This window comes from Sceloporus occidentalis, unplaced genomic scaffold (genome assembly GCF_023333645.1).
Source record: "Sceloporus occidentalis isolate IW3139 unplaced genomic scaffold, rSceOcc1.0.p SCAF_13, whole genome shotgun sequence".
NCBI classification, from domain to species: domain Eukaryota; kingdom Metazoa; phylum Chordata; class Lepidosauria; order Squamata; family Phrynosomatidae; genus Sceloporus; species Sceloporus occidentalis.
The window spans coordinates 19,325,925-19,342,357 of NW_028316993.1; the positions used below are offsets into that span (position 1 = coordinate 19,325,925).

At 42.1% G+C, this 16,433-nt stretch overlaps 1 protein-coding gene across 3 annotated transcripts in view; it reads right to left on the reverse strand.

Moving 5' to 3' along the window:
• WASF2 (WASP family member 2) overlaps positions 1 to 14,685 on the reverse strand; it is a 56,971-nt gene extending 42,286 nt beyond the window's left edge. For 2 of the 3 annotated variants that reach the window (XM_089479561.1, XM_089479560.1), the window contains exons 1-2: positions 14,579 to 14,685; positions 977 to 1,091 (exon numbers count right to left, since the gene is read on the reverse strand). The gene's annotated coding sequence lies outside the window, so the exon portion shown is untranslated. The remainder of the gene's footprint in view (positions 1 to 976; positions 1,092 to 14,578) is intronic. The other variant, XM_089479562.1, reaches the window with a different exon arrangement.
• Between the last annotated feature and the right edge of the window lie 1,748 nt (positions 14,686 to 16,433).

The following is a 16,433-nucleotide window of genomic DNA, read 5'->3' on the forward strand; positions in this document are numbered from 1 at the left end:
GATATAGGTTCCAAACCTTAATATGGTATATTTTGTTGACAATCTATAATACAGACTCAGATTTCATTCTCATGGATAAACATGCAATTTAAGAAACAGAACAGGTTAGGCATGGGAACAATTGTAAACTTTAGAGAATAACAAGTTTAAAGTGTCTCACGGGTGCCTTTCATATGAGCATCATTGACTGTAGTAAAGAAAGCTAGATAAACAGGCTTGCAGTCTGACGTACTCTTTCCAACAGTACACACTTTCCAAAAAAGTAGTATTGCTTGCAGTAAGGCATGTCATCATACAAACACAGAGTAACTGTTGCCTTATTATCCATTAGTTTGATGCTCTGTGCAACTCCCCAATGCTAGAACATCATGACTTGAGTGTAATGAATGTTAAAAGAAAATAAAAAGCTGTTTTGCAGGAGTGTGCTCATCTGAAGAAGGTGAGGTATCAAAGCAGACTGTTCCACAACCTACCGGTGTGTGTGTGTGTGTGTGTGTGTGCGTGTGTGTATATATATATATATATATATACACACACACATACATACATACACACACACGGTCTGAAGCTACTGTATTAGTTCCAACCATATCCCCAGAATCTCCTTTTATTATTCAGCTGAACTAGTAATTTGAAAGATGACACAGCTAAAATGTTTCTGTTCACTCTAAAACTACATAACTATAAAATGCCATCTAATGAAGGAAATATAATGCAATAGAAAGAAGGCCAAAATCTGAATTCCAGTATTTCTAGCTATTTACCTTTCTACAGTTTTTTTCTCTTAACAGCACTTCAATACAGAGCCAAGTTCTTTTGAGAAATTAATTGGGTAATTATATGCTTTAAAAGTGCTACTTTTAAAATACCAGCTCAGTTCTCAGTACTGGAAAACAGAAGATACAGCGATTTATAACAATGAAATTTGGAGGGGATGAATCTTAGATTAGGTCCAATCTATCAATTACAAACATACCTCAGTTAACAAAACCTCTGTCAAAGAAGCTCCTTTTTATAAAGTCAAAATGCCTGAGCAGCCTTCTTCCTCCTAATAATCCTTTGTGCTGGAGGATATGGTGCTGGAGAAGAATCTGTGGATGGTTGAAAAGACAAACAAATGGGTTCTAGAACAGCTTAAGCATGATTACTACACTGAGGCTGTTGTATTTCAGCCACATCATGAGAATGTTAGGTGCACTTGAAAAGACAATAATGCTAGGAAAGGTGGAGGGCAGTAGGATCCTCAATGAAGGAGGCCACAGCCTGAGCTTGCAAAACTTAAGCAGAGTGGCTGAGGACAGGGGGGGGGGGTCTTCAAGATGCCTCATTCATGGGGTTGCCACGAGCTGAGGTCAATTTGAAGGCAGTTAAGAACAAAATAGTCCATATTAGGATGTTGATCAATCCCAAAAAATAATTTGGATAGTCATAGCACCAGTTGAATATGCTGCTACTTAATGCTAGGCCATTGGATGGTAAAACAGCATTCAGGACTGGATTCTAGATTAATGTGCCAGCCTGGAATGTATTACAGGGACCTGGTTGGATAGGGAGGGATGATCTTTCTCAGGTTTGCCTACCAGGATTCCCTGTAGAGCAGCAGACAAGACCTGGGGGATGAGGAAATGAAGTTTAAGTGGTCTATTGGGATAATATCCCTCTGATGAGGTGTCCTAGCCCTCAGTCTGCAGGGTTTTAGTGTGTTTATTTGAAGGTGGGTGGCTGGCATAGAGGGATTCTGTTGATGTTTCACCCACACGTTGCTGAACAGTCTCTCTTCCTGAGCTAACCAGGGTGATCTTGGGGTGGTGGTGCTGGAGTCCCCATAGCTTGTGATGCCGGGGGAGTTCAACATCCATGTTGAGGCTACCCTATCAAGAGTGGCTCTAGACTTCATGCCAATCATGAGACTGCCCCAAATGGTATCAAACCCCACTGATGCTGCTGGACATATGCTAAACCTTGTTTTCTGTACAAGAGGGGATGGTGATGACCCAGGAATAGAGGAGCTTTCTACTGTCCCACTGTCATGGAAAAATCACTTCTTGGTTTAGACCTGCTCTGATTCTAATCTTCTTCAGGCAGAATGGTTTGGAAAGGTCTTGAGTGGCTTAAGGCATGTTTAGCCTGGAGAATAGGTTGAGGGGTGACATGATACCTATGCTTAAATATTTGAAGGAATGTCATATTGAAGATAGAGCAAGCTTAATTTCTGCTGCTCCAGAGATTAGGATATGCAGCAATGGTTTCAAGCTGTAGGAAGAGCGATTTCACCTAAACATTAAGAAGAATATCCTGACAATAAGAGCTGTTTGATAGTGGAACCTGCTGCCTCAGAGTAGTGGAGTCTCCTTCTTTGGAGGTTTTTATACAGAGGCTGGATGGCCAACAGTAGCTAGTGCTTTGATTGTGTCTTCCTGCATGGCAGGGAGTTAGATTGGATGGCTCTTGTGATCTCTTCCAACTCTATTACTCTATGACACATTAAGATGGTCCACCCCAGGAGACTTATAGATCCAGATGGATTCTTGCTGGTTCTTTTGAAGTTTCCTTCAGCCTTTGCAGGGAATCCTGCAGAAGCCCTGTATTGATCTCTGGAATGGGAAACTGACCAGAACATTAGACATAACTGCTCCTAAGCACTTCTTCTCACTGAGTGGAGCTAAACTAACCCCCCCCTAGTTTTCTAAGGAGCTGACACCAATGAAATGAGATGGAAACTAGAGCAATACTGGCAGAAAAATCAGATTGAATCTGACCCAAAACAGATTTCTGATGGCCTACGTTGGGGCAGTACAGGCTGCAAAAAATATCTTTTTGGCTATCACCACTGTATCCTCACAAAAGACAAGCAGTTTTGAGTGGTCAGGGATATGGCCCAAAGGAAAATTTAAGTCACTCATCAACCCGCTGTGAAGAATTTGCCCACCAATTTGTTGATAAAATCACTCTTTTTCACTCCCGATAGGACTGTCTGATGTAACCTTGGCCCTTGCTTGTCCAGTGTTAATGGATGCTTTTCAATTTGTGTAGCTTGAGAATGTGGACAGGATCCTTGGAGAAGAAAGAACCACATGTATATGGTAACAAGCTGAGCTGCTTTTGAGATCTCTATTTGCCTCATTTAAGCTTTTGAAACTGCAGAGAGATGTACTCCAAAGAAGTATGTCAGGAAAATAAACATGTTTGTTTCAGGAAGGGCACCAGTCTACGTAAAAACAAAGATAAGGTGAAGGCAATAGCAGGATTATAATAATAACAATCCTGGCAGTACAAGGATACTGTACACAAGAAAAGGAGACACAAAATCAGATTTGTTTGGGCAACTGGAATGGGGCTGTTGAACCTAATGAAGCTAAAAGTTCCAGTAAAGGTATTAAGGGTGATCAAGAGAGACTACCTAGAGACCTTAAAACAAAGAGAAAAACAGAGTACTTTGGATTAATAGGAGATATTTACAACCAAAGTTTAGAGACTACACTTTTTCCCTCCAGAGGTCCATGAATCCTTTTCTACAATAGACACACAGTTGGCCCTTCACATTTGTGGTTCTGACTTTTATGTATTTGATGACACAACATTTATCAAGGCATCTGAAAGTCCTCCAGTTAGAGAAGTCAGTTAGAGCCTTAACTTGGATTTCTTGAGGGAAAGACAAGATGAGGAAGGTATACTGGGGAGCTCTGCCTATCTGCTTTCTGATGGTTCAGTGTACCCAAACTTTGTTTCATGCAAAAATTATTAAAAATATTATGTATAAAATTACCTTCAGGCTATGTTTATATATGAAACGTCTATATCTCCAAGATATTGCATTATATACTGGTGGTTTATGCAAATATTCTAAATATTCAAAAAAATCTAAAATCCAAAACACTTATCGGTCCGAAACATTTTGGATAAGGGAGACACAACATGTATATCTTAACAGAGATAAAGTAGTAAAGAGAATTGCTTTACAATAATTTAGTTCCCTGCATGGCAGAACTTAGCACTCAGTGTCTAGATTCCATTACCTCTTGGTATAATACTTTATTTCTTTTACATTGTTAAAATAAAGCACTGCATAAATTTTTAAACTTCCAAGTACTGCCGGATTTAGAACCTTTAACTGTAAATGCCCCTTGCTCTGCACATAAACAACCATGACCACACCCAGTGTCTTCGGCAGTGTTCAATTCTTCCCCAAACTTCTTTCACATGACAATTCAAATATCAACAATATGAGTGAGATCACAGAAAAATGTGGTTAGCCAAGTCTGACAAACAAATCACCTGCTCCTCCTGAACTGACAGCAATCCTATGTTTGTCATCACAAAAATAAGCCCCATGAGTTTAGTGTATGAGCCTATACAGACTGAAGCCTCCATTCTGAAAAGCAACACAAGAGGTGAGCCATAAATCCAAGTCAATAATCTACTCTGCATGAAGACTTATTTCCTGATGAATAACTGCACAAAACAAACTAAACCATAAATATTACAAGCACTTCCTATCTAGCACATAACAGAATTTCTGGTAAAACTCGTTTGAGACTATTCTGACCGTGGATGAATCAGTTCCATAGTAGACAAGAAAAATGTTGTGTCAAGTTTGCTAACACTCCTACAATTCCACTGCTCCTCTATTAGGCCACCACAATCAAATATGTTTCTGTCACTCTTTGTTTGCTGATTTGTTTTCTATACATACAGCTCCTGTAGCAAAGCTAAAAAGAAATAAAACATACCCAAACACACTGAGAAAGAATTTTCCATATTTTATCCAGAGAACATCCTGATATTTACATTAGCAGAAAAAGCCCTGGCATTTGTCTTACTCAATCAGTAATCTATTTTTGCAAAGACCCTTCAATGACACAGGAATAAACAGATCTTGCTCAAATGCAAGGATACCCTCTTGGCTCTTTTCTGTTATTGTATTTTTTTGAAGCTTTGCCTCTCACAAAACATGAAAATTTAAACAGACGTTAAATGGAAGGTATACTTCCACAGGATTTGTTACTAAAACATAGATTCTAAACCGGGGGTCGGCAACCTCCGGCCCGCAGGCCAGATGCGGCGTGCAGAGGTCTTTTGGCTGCCCGCTGCCTGCCCCTGCCACCGCCGCCGATTGCGGCTTTCCCCCGGTCCCGGGCGCTGCCATTTTTTTCAAAATGGCGGTGAAGTCTCGCATGACCTTCCCCGAGGTCGCGCGAGACTTCGCCGCCATTTTGAAAAAAAATGGCGGCGCCCAGAGGCGAAGTCCCACGCGACCACAAGAAAGGTCGCACGAGACTTCGCTGAGGCCTGCTGCGGCCGCCGGAGCCCTCGAACAGGGTTCCTGCGGCGGCAGCCGGCCTCCCAGAGGCCCGTTGCCTTCCCTGGGGCCTTCCAGGCCCCCTCCTGGGGCTCCTGGGGCCCTCTGGGAGGCCCGTTGCCTTCACTGGGGTCCTCCAGGAGGGCTCCTGCGGCAGCAGCGGGCCTCTGGCGTCAGGGGCCAGCAAAGAGGCAGAAGCCTCCAGCGCTGTCGGCCCCCGCCGGCTTTTTTGCCGGCCTTTGACAGGGCCTGGGGCCCCGTCAGGGGCCGGCAAAGAGGGGGAGGCCTCCAGCACTGGCGGCCCCCGCCAGCTCTTTCTCGGCCTCTGACAGGGCCTGGGGCCCTGTCAGGGGCCAGCAAAGAGGAGGAGGCCTGGCCCCTGGGGGTGGAAGCTCCACCCCCAGCATGCGGCCCCGCCCCCGGAGGGTGGAAGCTCCACCTCCCTGGCTTCAGCCCCCCCAGTTGTCTGAGGGACAGCAACCTGGCCCCCAGCTCAAAAAGGTTGCCTACCCCTGTTCTAAACAGTTAGAAGCATGTGTTCTAACTTTTGTTCTGCTCCATTATTTCACTGCTGTAGTAACTGTATATGCTTTGCAATCTTCTAGAAATTGATCCTGAGAAATAGCATTCACATAAAATAATTAAAATCACTTCAAATTTTTTTTTATCCAAGTTGGAAACAACTTGAAAACTCACAACAACATTACATAAACAAAGAATTCTTTGAAAAGTAACAGCCTTCAGATACAAGTATAAACCCAGTTTAGTGTAAAAATGAGTGAGCTGCAAGGGACTTTAGGCTCATGCTCTTTCCCCTTGGCAAAGGATTCCAGTTTTAAGCTAAGCAGAATTCCTCATTATATTCAAGCTCATTAAGTTTTACTTAGTTCAAATACCAAGAATCACAGTGGCTTGTTTATAAACCTGGGTTATCCACAAATCATAGTTAAGTTCATCACAAGTTCTTCTGGTTCTGATGGGGAAGGGAAACACAAGAGACTCCTTGTTGCTCATGCCACTCTGATAGCCTTGGCTGAAGAGCAGGGTATAAATAAATAAGTATTATTATTATTATTAACCTCTTATATACGAATACATATGATTTATTACTGTGCAAGCTTCGTGGATCAGAGCCTAATTCACCAGATGCACAAAGCTTTAAAGTATATAATCAAAAACTGGCCAACTACATGTTAAGGTAAGCAGAATGGAATATTCAAGGATGCATGTGCATCCTTACAGCAAAGTAATGAAAGCTACTGTGTAATACAAAACATTTGGTTAGGACTGGAGATCTCTGATCCATGCTCATCCTCAAGCACAAGTTCTGTGGGAGGCCAAGGCACAACGTAAACCTCAACATCCTAACTGGGAGGGAAAAGGAATTACAGTTAGCCCTCCACATTTGTGACTTTCACCTTTGCCGATTTGATTATTCATGGATTTGATTAATATGTTCTCTCTAGGAATCTCTATGTCCTCCAATGCGACACTGCTGGACGCTGATCATAAAGCCATGCTGGAGGAACTAGAGACTCCTAGAAAAAACACTTGTCTAGGCATATGTAGGTCCTCCAGTGCAATTCTATGGTCATCTTCTGCCAGATGTTGACCACAGAGCTGTGCAAGAGGACCTAGAGATTCCTAGATAGATGTTCTCTCAGGTAAAAAAATATAGTGCGCCTGCGTTATACGCGGGCTCATAATATGCTGCTTTCAGCATATGCTGAAAGCAGTATTGCTTCTTCCGGCACCATGTGCCGGAAGAAACAATGGCGCGCATGTGCCACTACTGCCATGCACCACTGCGAGCACGAGCCCCATTACTTGCAATGGGGCTCAAGCATACGCATTTTTTGTTTTACGCGGGGGGTGGGGTGGGTCCGGAACGGATCCCCCGCATAAAACAAGGGCGCACTGTAGTGTTTTTTTTATTTGTGGTTTTTCCACTTTCACAAGGAGCTATGCCCCTAACCATAGCAAATGTGGAGGGTCCACTGTACTACAATCATAGATATACTAGTGAATTCCACAGGGCCAAGGAAGCAAGTAATAGTCACAATAAAGTGCTAGGTTCAGTAAAAAGTTCAACAGAAATGTTTAACACTAGTATTGATGATTTAACAAGGATGTGACCATTTCTCATCAACAGCTTTCCTAGCAAGGCTGGTGGGAAACCGCAGTAAGAAAAAGAGCCCTCCCTGCAGTCCATCTGCCTTGGTCCAGGCCTCAGAGGGAGAGAAGAATGCTGGACCTGATCCCCTCCCCTCCTCACCATTCCTTTCTCCTTTTGTGTCGTGTCTTTTTAGATTGTAAGCCTGAGGGCAGGGAACCGTCCTCTCAGCCTCTGGTCCATGCCCTAGTGGTTTCACGACTAGATTATTGTAACCTCCTTCTGACAGGGCTTCCTCTTTCACACCTCCATCCTTTAATCTCTGTCCAGTATTCAGCTGCCCGTGCTCGCCGCTTTGATCATGTTTCTCCTCTTTTATCCTCCCTTCATTGGCTCCCCTTCTCCTTCCGCATCCGTTACAAGCTTTTGTTATTGACTTTCAAAGCCCTCCATGGATTGGCCCCTCCTTACTTATCTGACCTTCTTTCTCCTTACATTCCTACTCGCACCCTCCGCTCTGGTAGTCAAGGTCTCCTGTCACAGTGTAGGACTACCACTGCCCCCTCCCGAATTCATCCCTTCTCGCTTGCTGCCCCTTACTCCTGGAACCTTCTTCCCCCACATGCACACCTCATCACTTCTCTACCCAGTTTCAAAACTGAATTAAAGACTATATTGTTTAGAGGAGCATTCCCAGAGGCGAGCCCCTCTCTGACCCAGGAAGCCTCCTTTTAAGCATCCATTAAGAAGCCAAGCCCTTCCTCCAGTCCATCTGCCTTGGTCCAGGCCTCGGAGGTGGAGAAGAACTGCTGGACCTGATCCCATTCCCCACCACCACTCCCTTCTCCTTTTGTGTCGTGTCTTCTTAGATTGTAAGCCTGAGGGCAGGAAACCGTCTAACTAAAAGATTGTATGTACAGCGCTGTGTAAATTTACAGCGCTTTATAAATAAAGGTTAATAATAATAATAATAATAATAATAATAATAATAATAATATCATCCCCACTGTTGTAAGCCGCCCGGATTCCCAGTGATTGGGCGGCATATAAATAAATCCTATTATTAGTACTATTATTATTATTATCAACATCATTTGGAGGGCCAAACATTCTCCAGCTCCATAACACAATAGACATCTTATACAATGAGCTGTTCCCCAAACATTCATAAGCAAACAGCCAATGTTATCTTCATATTTTTATTTAAAAGCAAATATATCCAAAATACAACTCTCTGCTATGCAAAATTAGCTACTAACTGACAACTGCAATCCCCCACATTGAAAACTGATAGACCTTTTAAAGCCTAACATGTAAGCAAAATTCTAGAACAATCCCACTTATAATAGATTTTACAAGTAAGAGCAACTGACTGCATGCACAAAGGGTGAGATTTCCACAAGCAAAGCAAATTTCACAAAAACAAAATATATGAAGTGGATACAGAAAGTGATTCCACATGAACAAGATATGCTAATAAATCTTTATATTTGTACATTAAAATAATCACAATGTCCATCAGGTTTCCTTAAGTTCCATTAACTCTCATCATTTGCCATCCTGAATATGCCGGCTGGAATTATTATCTTAAAGTACCCACTTTTTTCAGATTAGAAAGGAAGCAAAGGCTGCTTTTAGAAATACTCCTTCCCCTAGATTCCAGTACTGGAATTCCCATCCTAGTGTGCCCAAGTAATGAATTCCGATAAGGTAAACAGGATCAAATTTCTGCTCAGTCACAACATTCAGTGTATGGGTTTTTATGAAAGTAACAGTGATTTTAAATTGTCAAAGGATGAATATATTGCACTTTTTGAATTTTAGAAAATTGTAGCTTCAACATTTTCTGGAAATTTTACATCACTAGTTATCCTGCTATTCATCATACCTTCCATATATATCCATGGCAAATATGTGCTTCCCCAAAACACAGCAAACTTGTAAAAAAGCCACCTGTCTTGCAAAGAAAAAATAGCTCGCTTTCTTTCTATTACCTCTTCAACCCATTTCTTACTTCTCCATTCCAAGTACTCCTCCTCCACCAGATTAAAACCTCTACTTCTTCTGAATCATAGGTATCACTTCTAATTCTTCTTCTATTCTATGCTACACAGTTTCCCTAATCTACCATGTATCAAAGCCAGGAATCCACTCTGAGATCTATGTGTTTGAAGGATGAGGAAGTGAGTGGCACCTTAAAGACTGACATGTTTTGTTTGGTGTAAGCTCCAATGGGCTTCACTCTTGTGTATCTTTCCAAGCTTATGATGACTCTAAGTCAAGCAGATCATAAGGGTTTCTTGTCATGATATGTGCAGAGAAGGTTTGCTGTGCCTTCCTCTAAAGATGATAAGAGTGTGATCAAAAGCTCCCTTCACCCTCCATAACCCTGAAGGACTCCTTTCCAGTCCCATGTTTTCCTATTATTTTTATCCAGCCCTGCCACATACAGCATTGCCAATACCCTTTTCTTCTGCCATCACAAAAAGAACGTATTTTCCTTTGTTGGTCCCATGGTGCCCACATCCTTCCTATCACATTACACACAAAACTTCCCCTTCTTGTTACTAATAACCCTCTTGTGTGTGTGTGTGTTGTGTGCCTTTAAATCATTCCCGACTTGTTGTGTGCCTTCAAATCATTTCCAACGTATGGCAACCCTAAGGGCAAAATTATCATGGGGTTTCCTTGGCACGTTCTTGGCCATGCAGGGATTCAATCTCTGGTCTCCAGAGTCACAGTCCAACACTTAAACCACAACTTCACACTGGCTCTCTATGGTGATCCTAAAAACGGGAGGGGGAAGTCTAAACCCAGCAGGCAAGCTTGCCAGGTATGTGACAGGAGGTGTCAGTAGGTAAGCTGTCTGTATCTAGCAAAAGCAAAAGGTATTTTACTGTGGAACACAGAATGGTCATACTTATGCTCTCAAACAGTAATTCACTGCAGTATCACAATGATCCAACTGTTTGCTGTCTGCACTGTTAACTCAGGGTCCCATCGACATTAGAAATAATGCCATTCGGCACCAATTTAACTGCAATGGCTCCATCCTACATCATCCTGGGATTTGTAGTTTTGTGAGGCAGCAGCACTCTTTGGCAGAGAAAGCTAAAGACCTTGTAAAACTACAGATCTCAGCATACCATAGGATGGAGTTACAACACTTAAAGTAGTGTCAAACTGCATAATTTCTACAGTGTAGATGCACCTTCAGTGTATAACAAATGGGGCTGAAAAGCAACCTAAATAGCAGGCAAAGAGAAATGAAAGACTTTATTCAGTTACAATCAATGGATGACACTTTAGCACTCTCACACTGAAATCCTAAACACGCTTATTAGAAAATAAGTCTCACTTTATTAATAAAATCTCAGTTTTTTTTAAAGTTAATCTTTATTAAATTTTCATAATGTCTATAAAAAAACACAGAGACAAATCTCAACAGATAAACAACACATACAATACAAATATAACATTACAATTACTACAAATACTAGACTCACAACAACCCGCACATCCACCCAAAAAACAATTTCACACAAAACAACAATTTGACCTCCTATGGAGGTACTGGGTCATTTTTCTTTGCCCGATAAAATCTCACAGTTTTTAATTTCATTTTAATTCTATCATTCCACTAGGTCTAGGACACCATCTTCTTCTACTACAATTACATCCTTTTGATGTAGCTTCAGCTAAGTGTTAGCAACTGATTCAGGTGTGAAGTTTCACACCAAGTGGAGATTTGAACCTATTCCTCCCCAAGAACTCTACACCTATTGGCTCTCACAATGGAAATTCTGAGAATTAACTACATCTGCCAAAAAACAAGAGTGTACAGTACAGTTAAAGTCTGTTAATCTCTTCCAGAAATCAAGTACTACATTTCCTTATTCAGCTAAGAGAACAAAATGAAATAGAGAACTCCAGTGCACACACTACTACTGAGCACAGTGTAGTCATTTGAGATTTGGACTAGGACTCTGGAGACCAGGGTTCAAATCCCAGCCCAGCCATGAAAACCCACAGGTGACCTTTGGCAAGTCACACAATGTCAAACGCCCTCTGAAGAAACATGCCAAGAGCCTTATGGTTGCCATAAAGTGGGAACAACTTGCATACAACAACAAAGCTATTGCATCTTTTGGAACATTCAGCACACATGGACATACACATAACTTTATTCTCAATAACTACATTATCTCCACTATAAAGCCATTTTAGGCCTCCACCACAAAGGCAAATGTGTCAGATCCTGACTTAGTCATAAGAATCAAAGAAGAGACTCACCAAAATGGATAGGACTGATGTCACTCAGATCAACATTCCAATCAAACCCAATGGATGACTAACTATGGGTCTGGCCCAAATTGTTTCTCTTTCAAAATCATCATCCTTTGGCCCTCTGAAGAGCTAGCTTGCTATAGAAATACAGCCTACGCAAGCATCAAAATTATGCTAACAGTAGTAGAACTTTGTAACATGCTGAAGGTAACCATTCCTCCTTTCCTCGCTGTCCTCCAGCTGTCCATACCCACAAAGGCGGCAGAGGGGCAAAAGAAACACCTAATTAAAATTCAAGCCCAACACAACAGACTCCCTCCCTCTTTTCCGAAGCATCCTGAAAGATCCCACCCATAGAGAGAGTCCTTTCTTCCCGTCCCTGAGACTTTTCCACATCAGGGAGGATCTACATACTGTATATACTTGACTATAAGGCGACCTTATGTACAATTCAATGGCAGGTTTGGGGGCCAAATTTATGGGTTTTGCTATGACCTGTGGATAGGTCAAGGGTAAAATTTAAGGGCATGTAATGAATTTGTAAAGGACAAAGGAAAGGGAAACAACGCCAAAGAACTTACAAAATCCCAGCAGGCATAACTATTTGTGCTCATTCTAAAGGCTGGATCTGTGCTTCCAGGGCAAATTAAAGCCTTTTCTTTCACCAGTGGGTGGATCTATCTATCTAACTAATGTGAGATAAAGTACAGTACTTACATTGACCCGTCAATAAGTCAACTCAAGGTTTTTGGGTCGATTTTTTAACCTACATTTCTAGACTTATACATGAGTATATACAGTAAATTAAATCTAGAGAATGAAGAAATCTGAACAGTCAGGGATGTCCCATACCTTGAATCAAACACTGATCAAAACGGAGACTGCAGTCAAGAAATCAGAAGAAGACACAGGCGGGTTATAGACCGCCGAAAAGCGGCGGTCTGGCTCCGCCGTCGCTTGCAACGTCCGGGAGATGCAGCCTTTAAACGGCACGACTCCCAGACGCTGCAGAGAAGGAGCGCGGAAATCACGCTCCTTCTCGGGCCCCGGAAGAGGTGCTGCAAGTGCCAAAGGGCGCACTCACGGCGTCACTTCCGGTGCGCCACGTGCGGACACAGAGCGTCCGTTACGTCAATATGGCGGCCCCCATGTGGAAGGGGCGCCGCCATATTGTACGTATTCCATACATACTAGGGTTAGGGGGTGCGGAAGCACCGCCCCTTCCTAACCCTAATATGTATGGAATACATATTTTTTGGCGGTGTGTAACCCGCCTAAGAATGGGAAGAGCAGCCATGATAGAACTGGATAAGATCCTAAAGTACAAAGATATACCGTGTGCCCTCGTCATACTTGGGCGCGCTTTACGTGGCTTTCAGCATACGCTGAAAGCCGCGGGGGAGAAGGGATGGCGTGTCCCATAGGGAATAACAGAGCGCCGCCGCATGCATGAGCCCCATTCATTTAAATGGGGTTCGACCATAAGCAGGATTCACTTTACGCGAAAGGGCGCACTGTACAACTGAACACTAAAATCAGAATCATCCAAGCCATTGTATTTCCCATCACCAGGTATGGATGGGGCAGCTGGGAAGTGAGGAAAGCAAAGAAAATCAACGCATTCAAAATTTGGAGGACATCTGGAGAATAGTATTGAATGTCATGGACTGCCAAAAAGACAAACAAATGTGTCCTTGAACAGATGAGGCCTGAAACCTCTCTGGAAGCCAAGATCGTCAAACTGAAGCTGTCATATTTTGGCCACATCATAAGACGGCATGACTCACTAGAAGAGACAATAAAGCTAGGAAGGGTGCGAGGAATTAGAATGAGAGGCAGACCACACACCAGACGGCTGGATTCAATCAATACAACCCTGAATTTACCCCAAGCAGAGCAACGCAGGATAAGGAGTCTTGGCGATGTCTCACCCACAGGGCTGCCGAGAGTCAGGATCGACTTAAGGACAGTAAACAACAACAAAGGAATGGGAAGGCAGCCATGAAAGAACTAGACAAGATCCTAAAGGTATGCAATTGAACACTGAGGTCAGAATTGTCCGATCCACTGTATCTCCATCCCCACAAATGGAAGTGAGAGGGGAACAGGGAGGAAAGCGGACAGGAAGAGAATCAGCTCACCTGAGATGTGATCCCGAAGAACAGCGCTCTGGATGCCACCGAGGGCCAAAGAGACACAGAAAAGGGCCCCGGAACAGATCTGGAGACCAAGATGGCTGTCATGCTTTGGCCAGATCATGAGAAGGCATTTAGGGCGGCCATCAATTGTGAATTCTGAATGTGGATCATTTAATATGTTTATATCTTATTTGTCCTTTTAAACTGGTGTGTATTTCAACAGATGTGTTTTAAGTGATGTTGTTTGAAACACACTTCAGTTGTTATTATTATTATTATATATCTTCTTACTATTTCTTACCCTTACTTTATTTCTGAAAATACTATCTGCATTTTAAAGCACAGGCCATTATTATTAATGCTTACTTATTACTTACTTATTATTCCTTATCCCTGTTTTATTTCTTAAAGTGTTATCTCTACTTTAAAACACACTTCAGTTATTATTATTATTATTATTATTGTTATTATCTGTCTTATGTTTTACTTATTCCTCACCCATACTTTATTTCTAACTACACATCAATTATCATTATTGTTATTATGTCTTATTTCCTTCTTGTCCTTATTTTACACATCAAGGAGCTACACCCGGCTTCTTACCTCTATCTTATTTCTTATAACCCCAAACCTTCCGCTTCGGAGGGCGAGGAAACTTCATCCTTGAGCCTCTCCCTTCCCTTCCCTTCCCGGCCCCTTCCTCTGGGCAGCGCCCAAAACCAGCCGAGCTCCCCGCTTTACCTCAGCTCTTCACATCCGCAAAGACCCGTCCGCCATTTTACGGCTTTCCCCTTCAGCCCGGCTAGTCCCGCCCTCCACCGTCTCCGCCACCGCCGGTCCACACGCTCATTGGCTCCTCGCCACTTCCCGCCTTCGCCTCATTGGCTAAGCCCCTTGTCAATCAAACATTACCTTACGTCCTTTGCGTCGGTCCACCACTTCCTCGTCTCCCAACAACCACACCCGGCCAAGCCCTTAACAAAAAAAAAGAGCGACAGTAATGTGGAACGTACCATTATTCACAGGAATAATGGGGAGGGGTGAAGACTTCGAAACCAGACTAATAGTAGCAGTACAAAAGAAGACTCCATTTAGCTTATTTTTTTGTGGGGGGGGAATACCTTAACGTCTTTGCGTCGGTGTAAAAGGAGACATTTCCCCCCTACCACCACCGCTCCATGGTTTCGTCCATTCCGTTATTTCGCCTAGCTAGGGCGCTCAGCTCTATGGTCGCGGGAAAGGGCTCCCCCTGGTGTTCAGGGGGTATGATTGCAAAGACAAAAGTTGGGGTTTTTAGGAAGGGAGTGGTGAGAGTTGTGTAGCAAGAAAGGAAATGCCTTTATCAGACATCAGTCTTACATACAAGCAGAACTTCTCTTTTAATATTCCCTGTTAACACTGTTAAAACTAAATGAACCAAAGCATTTAAAACAAAAATATTAACAGCCACAAATTTGGTATTTACAAGCTTCTTTTTCCTTGTTCAATAATAATAATAATAATAATAATAATAAATTTTTGTTTATATACCGCCCTGTGGCGAACCAACATTAAAATAACATACAGCATAAAAACAATATATTTCCCTCCCCCCTTAAAAAGTTATTAAACAACATATCTAATTTAAAACCACAATAACTAGTTAAAATAACAATAAATTAAACAAAATAATACCAACCAACAAACCACTGCAAATTCAGTTCTAAAGAAAAGAAAAGGGGGCTTTGGAGACATTACTGGGGAGGGGGGAGATCCTGAGATCCTGAGGCAGGGATATTTCAGTCTGGGAAGGCCTGCCTGAAGAGATCCGTCTTGACAGCCTTTTTGAAGCTGTCCAAAGATGTTAATTGACGGATCTCGTCCGGCAGGTCATTCCAGAGCCTGGGGGCGACAGCAGAAAAAGCCCTCCGGGAGATCACCACAAGCCTTGATTTATGAGGCTGCAACAAGTTCCTCCCAGAGGACCGGAGAGCCCGGGGAGGATTGTATGGGAAGAGGCGGTCTCTGAGACAGCTTGGACCCAAGCCTTTTAGGGCTTTAAAGGTAATAACCAACACCTTGTACTGGGCCCAGTATTTTCTGTGTGTGGAACTTTTCCCTCCTTAATTATCTGCCTGGGCTCTTTTATTTTTTAAAGAATTAATAATATTATAACCTACAGAAAACTATATAGGAATTATATTATATGGATATAACTACCTTTGTAAATAACTGCTGAATATATTTGTTTTTATGCAATAAAATTTTAATAATAAAATAATAATATTATAACTTACATACAATACTATTTAAAAATATATTTTACATATTTTAAATACTATTGTATGTAGGTAATAATAATAATAATAATATTGTTTGAAAACTATTAGAAACTGTGGTGTCGAATTAGAATTCATTATTTCTATTCCATATTCTTAAAATTATTTTAAAATATAAAATGCATTTTTTAAACATTCTTCTTCTCTCTTAACTAGTCGCTGACATTGGTCCAAAACACTGCAGAAATGATCCCAGTTTGAGACCATTTTACCTGATCTCTGGCTCAATGCTAAGGGAATTCTGGAAGATGTAGTTTTGCAAGACATTTAGCCTCCTC